The following is an 8970-nucleotide window of genomic DNA, read 5'->3' as shown; positions in this document are numbered from 1 at the left end:
GCCCCATTCTGAGGCAGATAAGTAAATTGATAAATGGGATAAATATATGAAAAACTAGAGTGATACCAACCTGCTTCGCTGGGTTTAAAAGTAAAGATTGCTCTCGCTTATCCCCTTTCTATAACACTCGAAATAATGATAAGGATTGTTCTACACAGGTAAAATATATGTATGATTTTCTATTTTTTTAATTGTAGGTGTAATAGTAATTATTCATTGAGTATGTCAGAGAAGATGTCCGTGAAATATTTCATATTAACTATTTTTACAGAAATCTGTAATTTATGATAATGTTAAATGATTACTTTTACAGAAATCTGTAATTTATGATAATGTCAAATGACTACTTTTACAATCAATATTCGAAAAATACTTTCATTTTGCAAGATATTACATATAGTGCAATATACATTCGGATCTCTTTGTAAGAGTTACTATTTACGTAGAATGTTGTAATATGGGCATTAGATATTCGTAGATGAAAAACAATTCGTACCTTTTTAGAAATAAGGCCAGTAGCGAATTGTGACTTAAACGATCATAAAGAGGGTAGTATCAAACAATGATATCGACTTCGTTGTGGTGTCGATCGAATTATGCTGGGAAATAAGCTTTTTTCCTAAATTTGAAAAATTGATTTATACGTTACATTATAAATTAGATTTACACCAAGAAAGTATTATTAAAAAAAAAAAAAACTATTTACAGTATGTATTTTGCATTTTAAAACACCAATTCAAATTTACTTCTAAAACAGTGTAGAGTGTCATGGCGTCCTGAATGACATCAAACCGTGACATACAATCATGTTTGTATATGCAAGTTTACAAGTATTTGCATGATTGCTGTCACGTGACCGGGTGTAAAATTTTAAAGAATTTGTTTAAAAAAATAATTTTGTGTTTTGTTATCTACATGTTATGTTTAATCATTAGAAACTTTATCCAACCGATTTATTATTAGTGGACAAAAGCCTATTGTTCATGTGGATCTTAAGGGTCGCACCAGACTCTACCCACAACTTCTATAATATTGGATCATACTTATAATACCCCCATATAGTAAAAAAAAAAACATAAAGAACGGTAAATATGAAAATCAATATTATCAAAAGCCTACGATAATGATCATAACAATTATTCCACAGTAAAAAAAAAAAAAATAAAGTATAGAAAAAAAAGTAATAATAATAATAAAAATAAAATTTAAAAATAAAATTAAAGTACAAACACAATAATAATATTATCATAAAACCAATTTTGTGAGAGATGGTATGGATGGTATTACTACTATTACTGGTTTATATGATGATGATGGTATATAATTGTAGTAGTGAGTGATATGATGCAAACCGCACACACTAAACACAATCCAATAAAAGAGCGGCGTTAAATCTCATATTCCTACATATTATAGACTATATAGAACAGTGAAGGTGGAACAAACCATAATAAAATCATAGAATATATATATATCTTATTTTTTTATATTCATTTTTTTTCTTTTTTTTTTTTTTTATATTATTATTATGGAGAATGTGTTATTATAATATCCCTTTTATAAAAGATTATCATCAACCTAAAGGCTAATATACATTCACCATAACCGGATTGGTTCAAGTTATTGTATATACAACCAATCGTATTATTTAACTCCGCCTTGTCATATACAGTGGAATATATATTATATACCCCCCACTACAACGAATATATATACTTTTTAATCTTATCCCCACTTTTTCTTTTTATATGAATACGGGGTTATAATTGAGACGACTAACTGACTGACTGTGCTGACTGACTGAATGACGGTAACCGAACGATACCGTACAACATAAATGATTTTTCGTCGGTTGAGTTGTTTGCATGTGCATTATAAATATTATATATGATACCTCTTCCTAGCTCTGTGTAGCTCCGTAGCTTTTAAGATTTAACCTCTATGCAGAGTTTAGACCCTTGCTTGAAAAATTTAAATCTGAGGAAAACCTGATTATATTTAATGTGATTTATTTATTTCGAATAAATAGACAACTTGTTTACATAATATTAACTTTTTGGAAGGCTTTGCAAACATCAAGAAATGCAGAAGACAGTAACTCTTAGAAATGTTTATGGTTTGGGGGCATGAGCAATTTTCCATTGACAGGGGAACATTCCTAACCTAAGAAGGGCATTGTAAATCATTGTCAGAAAAGCTCTATCTCTATTGGGCAATTCCTTGCTGATTTCTAAAGTTCTCTAAATTCAGATGGAATTGTTGAAGAACTTCATAATCAGTTCGTAGTTTTTTTACTTTTGTTAACCCAAGATAATAATGTGTTCTCATTAATGATGCTTTTGTTCCACACTTAATTTTATATGACAGACTGAGATAACTTGTAATTTCAGATTTCTCCTATTCTCTAAATTCGAATGGTAATTGTTGAAGAACTTCTTGATCAGTTCGTGATCATTTCACTTTTTTGGACAAAATAAGAACGTGCTCTCATTTATGATGCTTTTGTTCCATACTCTGTTTTATGAGGTAACTTGTAATTTCAGATTCCTCCTATTCTCTAAATTCGAATGGTAATTGTTGAAGAACTTCTTGATCAGTTCGTGATCATTTCACTTTTTTGGCCAACATAATAACGTGTTCTTATTTATGATGCTTTTGTTCCATACTTCGTTTTGTGAAGTAACTTGTAATTTCAGGTTCCTCCTATTCTCTAAATTCAAATGATAATTGTTGAAGAACTTCTTGATCAGTTCGTGGTTATTTTGCATTTTTCATCAAGATAATAATGTGTTGTCATTTTTGATGCTTTTGTTCCATACTTCATTTTATATGTCAGACTGAGGTAATTTATAATTTCAGATTCCTCCTATTCTCTTTATGAAAATGGTAATGGTTGAAGAAGGTCTTGATCAGTTCATGGTCATTTCACATTACCTTTATTTGAATTCAAAACATTGTCTATGGATAGAGGTAATATGGATCCCATTGAATAAGTTTTCGGTAGCTATATACTCGCTTGAGATTTTTTTTTTTTGTTATTCAGGTAGTGACAGTTTTAAAAAGAATTATATCTACACTATATAATACTATATGAATGTACACATATACAACCATAGATTTTATATAAAAAAGTACCTTAGTAGATATATATATTTTTTTATCCTTGTTTGATTTAGATTATATTCATATAATATTTATTCTCTTTATTATTGTCATTTGTTTTATATTATGAGCACTCAAAAATTTATTGTAATATTATTATGAATAATATTTTAATACTTCTCTATATACTATAACTATAGAGGTACATATACCGTTTAACTTACACATCAGTTGGAAATAAATCGTATTTTATGGTTTTACTTATATAATAATATATAAGTAATGGGTAGTACTTATATATATATATACTTATATGATTTCTTTTTATTTCTAAATTGAATGGAAAATGGGTTTTCTTAAAATTATATAAAAAAAATTATATATCAATGATAGAATAATACATTAAAGTTAAATAAACTTATTGAGCAATATACTATCATCTTATACTTTATAATACGTATAATATTTATATAATGGTGGAGGTGCAAGGAAGGAATAATAGAAAAGTATTTTTATACCATGTATATATGAAATATATCAAGGTATACTCAGTTTAGTTCCACTTAAAGTTTGTAACACCTAAAATTAATGATGCTACCAACAAAATATTGGTATAGGTGTTCCTAAAATCACCTAATTAGTCCATTTTCGATTGTCTGTGTGTCTGTCTTCACGATTACTGAAAAACGAAAAGAGATATCAATCTGTAATTTTTATAGCGTGCTAAGGACGTAGAAAGTGAGGTCGAGTTCGTAAATGAGCAACATATATGTCAATTGGGTCTTGTGTCCGTAGGACCCATCTTGTAAACCGTTAGAACAAAAATTAAAATGTAAAAAATATTCCTTATAAAAAAAGAAACAACTTTTGTTTGAAACATTTTTTCGTGAGCATCACTGTTTACCCGTAAGGGCACAAATTATGCGCAAATTGTATAGTATGTATTATATGGGAATGTCCGTTATATATGTGTGACATGTATGTATGTGTAATGTGACAGAATAATCAACACTGTCTATACATGATATTTCAGCGATTAAGTAAGTCAAACTTGTCTTTACAAAAAATTGAATTAATTTGCAACCACTGCTATCTGTCATGGCAACCTTTAATTCTCGTGTTCGTTGATTTCTACTGTGGAATTTATTCTGTAAAATGGAGAAGTGTTTTTTTTTTTGTGATAAAAATAAATTATGTGAAGAAAACTACCAAAACACGGAATGCAATCAACAGTATGGCTTAAGGACTTACATCCAAATCCAACAATGGAAAGGAAATCACTTGGTCCCTCTGAATTGGTATTGGAAAAGATCGAAGTATGAACTAATTTCGATCCACAAAACGGCACCTCCAGCATAAGGGAGAAATTTTTGTTTCCTGGGACAACATCCTCCCCTACCTGTACAATACAATAAAATAGGTATATTATTATTACAGATACCAATAATATATGTAATAGTATTAGTATTATTATGCTGAGGACATATAAGTCATTCATCATTTTATGGCTAGTTAAAAATCAATCGATAACATTTTAATGTACAAAACTTCGACAAATAACATTCGATAATTGATTGATTTGAATTCTACATATAACGGTAATCATACATTTAATGAATTTATTTATTATCAATTTTACAATAAATAATTTTTTTATTCATGATAAATTTTTGAAAGTTTTATATAAAAAATTTAATAATAAAATTCGTTTTTATGGAACCTAAATGCTAGAAATCGCTGATGTTAAAAATAACTTTTCATTTATTTTTATTAGCTACTTGTGGGGAAATTACCTACTACCTTCTTATAAAACTGAAAAATAGGGCGAGTTATGGCCATTTCAACCTGGGTTTATTCTTCGCATTTCACCCCTCTTGTACGAATACCTACCTCTGCCCCAAAATAAAGATACAGACGAAAAAGAAAAAACCACAAAAAAAAAACCCAATTATTGCATTTTTTTCCTGATTGTTTTTTTGTAATCAACTTTTTTCCCGTTTTGGCATGAAATTTTTTATTTATTTATTTTTGAAAAATGCTTATCCAATGGGAAATTTGATTCTCTATAAAAAGTTTCTTGCAAAATATCAAAATTTTGCTTTGTTTACGAAATATTTTGAAAAACCCAAAAGAGGTGCTTTTTCATCCCTTTCTTCAACTGCCCTCTAATTTAATTGCACTTTGCCGGTTTTTCTTCTTTAATAACCAATTGAGCGATTTCTGCAATACAAACCCGTGAACACCTTAGTAAAGATCTAATTAATATAGTTCTAGGCTACATGTTCACTATGTTGGTTAATTTTGACCAATTTTAATAAAAAAAAAGAAACATATGGGTGGCCATAAATATAAAATGGATAATTTTCAAATTCCACTTCATGTACGTTCTTCAATTAGAAAAAACACCCCAATAATTATAAAAACTCTTTTGACTATACAATAAAAAAAAATATCTATTAAAAATAGTACACGATTTAAATTTAAAATAAAAAATCATTAACAAAATAATACCATTTAGGAAATCCTTAAATGTATTAAATATTTCGGCGTGCACCTTTGATAAAGGAGTGATACCAAAGTGAAAAAAAAATTCAATTTAATCATTTATAAAAATTATACATTTCAAATAAATGATACATAAAGAAAATAATACAAATATGGCGTAGTGTATAAGGCCTGTAGGAACCAGATCCATATTAGTTCATTATGAGACTAACAGCTGTAGTCAACCCAAAAAGATTGTTAGAATCCAAATTATATATGTACAGGGTACTTTTTAAAGTTTACATATGCTTGAAACTCGAAAAATAAGTTTTATCGATAAAAATGCTTCAGGCCAAGAATGTTACGTCTATAGACGCAAATCTTACGCAGTTATAAACATGATTCAGGTTTTCAGGCTGAATGAAAAGCTGACTCTATTTCTTACCTAGTAATAGATAGATGAACGTTTAAATTAGGAAGTTGTTATCGAATAAAAAAGTAACATTTTTTGTTCGAAAGATTTTTTCGTAACCGCAAACCGCACAGTTGCGGTTGCGGTTACTGACTACAAACTGACTACTACTTGTGGTTACAAAGACTGACTGAAAAGTTTTACCCAAAATTGTTTTTTCGTATGTTTTCTGCGAAATCTAGGCGCTCTTCAATAAAAATTTTCCAATACAAGTGGTTTGTTTTTCTAGAAAGACCAGTTTTGTTCAAATTGAATGAAGAAACACGCAAAAAGCTATGACATGTAGTTTCTTATGGATCCCCGTTTCTTATAGGATATTTTTACTATCAATTACTGTTTAAACTATTCGGTTTACAAAAAAATGTTCCAAGCAAAAAATGTTTTCGTCTAGTTATGAATCAGAGTGAGGTTTTAGTTGATCTGGAAAACTTAGATTGAATTAAATACGCGTATAAGATGTGTGCTTTTGAAATTAACATTTTTCCTTTGAAACATACTCCTCGATTAAACATATTTTTCGAGTTTCTACTGTGATTATGATCAGTTCATGAAAATTAGACAGATCATTCATTAAAAGCATAAATTTAAAGAAATTTTCTATATTTTCTGGAAAAAGGCACGTCTAATTGTTGCTATCCGACAACTTACGAAATCAACGACGAAAACTCTAAGGAGTATGATACTTCGAGTATCTGGGACATAATTCTATTTCTATTCTAATCATGGCGTGATAGATATCTTTAATCTTACATTTAATATTGCGTATAGCACCTTATAACGATTATCCTTTTGAAAAAATTATAAAAGATATTTTCGGCTTAAAATTATTCAAGGAATATTATCTGAAAATTTATTCGCAGGTCATATCAGGGTAAATTTTAGACTAACAGAAAACATGATCTGGTGATTCATTAGAGACCATACTCCACCTTAAGATTTTCGAGGTAAAAACAATAACTTCCTTGCACGAAATTTAAAAAAAAAACAGTCATATTATATTCATTTTAAAATTGTCATTCTATTACTGTTACAGAGGTAGAAGTAGGTATATTATATTCACAAAAATTATATTCTATCGTTGTTCAAAATGTGTGTGTAAATCTTCTTTTGTTCAGTGACAAATTGTGTTGAAATTTTGATTAATGGTATGTTTTCATACAATCTTTCACCAAATTACTTCAGATTTTTTAAAAATCATTTTAAACTTTTTTTTTAATACTGAACGTTTTTAATTTTTATTGTGTTTATTAAACAGAGTAGAAAATCAAAAATTTTAAAAAACAGTTTGCTAAAATAGTATAATAAAGTTGAGTGTGAAGAGTTTTATTGATGATAAGTGATTTTTCTCTATAAAAAATTATCTTAGAAATTATAAATATACCATGTTAAATGGTGAATAACAATTGGAATAGTATGCCATATAATTTCAAAACACATCATATGTTCGTTAAGTTTTCGATCCATTTTCTTCTAGCCCTCAGGCTCACAGGCTCTGCAATTAAAACGGGTTGTCTGTTGACCAACACTTTCAATATTCTGATATTCTAGGAAATTTTACGTCAAAAAAATTCATGAACCCTAAGTTTCTGCCTTATAGTAAATAAGTTACTGAGTCGATGTGGAGAATTTCCTCTTATAGAACCTATATACTGTTTGGGAGCAACGGTAAATCAAGACATCAATTTTGAGGACAGGTGGTTAGAATATACCAGACGGTAAGGGATGCCCACAGGGAGCACATTGAGGGTGTTATTCTCCATTAAGCAGATATGCCGAAGTTATTACAGTGTGCCCAAAGTGAAGCCTGATGATGGCGACATCAACGATGCACCACAGTGTCATTGGATTACTTCATTTAGTCAGTGATGGTTTGATGGAGAATAACTTCGCATTGAGCTCGTTCCATGTGCTTTGCCATTCCCGTCGAAGCAACAACCTCACGTGGGATTTAATTTCGGTGTCTCTCACTCACACATCGTCTGTAGTCGGAGCTTCTGCGGCCTTACGTGCGATATTATCAACAATTTCATTGCTTAAGATGTCCACTTGACCTAAGACAAACACTATACGCTTCTGATTCCGCTTAAGGCCGTGATGTGCATTGAGAATCAGTTGGACCAGTGGATCCATGGACCAATGGTCACTCAATGCCATAAGCGCTGAGAGTGAGTCAGAGTAGTTAATATACCCACGTTGTTCATGGAGATGCCTTGTAATAAAAGTAGGAAAAAAGTTCTGGTGATTCCGAGCTAATGGTATAAAGGAGTTTAAGCTAACTTAATTTTCAAAAGAAAGAATTTTTTTTTGATATCACTATGTCAGTATCGATGTGAACGTCATACTGATTTGACCATTGAGGGGATAGTAAAATTAGTTGTGGCTGGCGGGTCAATGTGGTATGGGCGTCAGGTCTATACTGGCTGGCGATACGCGCAATACTTCTAGTGGATAGCTCTATTCAATAGTGTTCTTTATATGTCTCTATTCCATTCCAGCATTGTACTAAACGCCATGCATACCCCACCGTGTAGAAGATCAACTTGAATGGATTTCAATTTTTTATTCACATATCTCTGGTAGCACTGGACTGCCGCATTCCCTTAAGCTAGCTGACGGAACTTATCCTTAAATGAATTTAAACCTGGTATGGGTATCTGGGCACAGAGAAATTCTTGGAAATTGCGAAGCCAGCGAGCTTGCTAGAAATGGCACAGTTGCTCCTGAACGAGGATACCTTAAAAATATACTATACTGTTCCTAAACAGCTCTAAATGTTTAATGGAATAGTGGCCGGGGATGAGTCAACCCTTTTTCGGTATCACAACGGTCTCTGTTATATCTTCTACGATACCTTCTACGAAGGTGTTGCTTACTTTTCATCTACGCATGGTTTCAAATCGATAAGGTGTCTC

Source organism: Chrysoperla carnea, chromosome 4 (assembly GCF_905475395.1).
Source record: "Chrysoperla carnea chromosome 4, inChrCarn1.1, whole genome shotgun sequence".
In the NCBI taxonomy this organism is placed as follows: domain Eukaryota; kingdom Metazoa; phylum Arthropoda; class Insecta; order Neuroptera; family Chrysopidae; genus Chrysoperla; species Chrysoperla carnea.
This window is presented reverse-complemented; position numbering follows the sequence as displayed.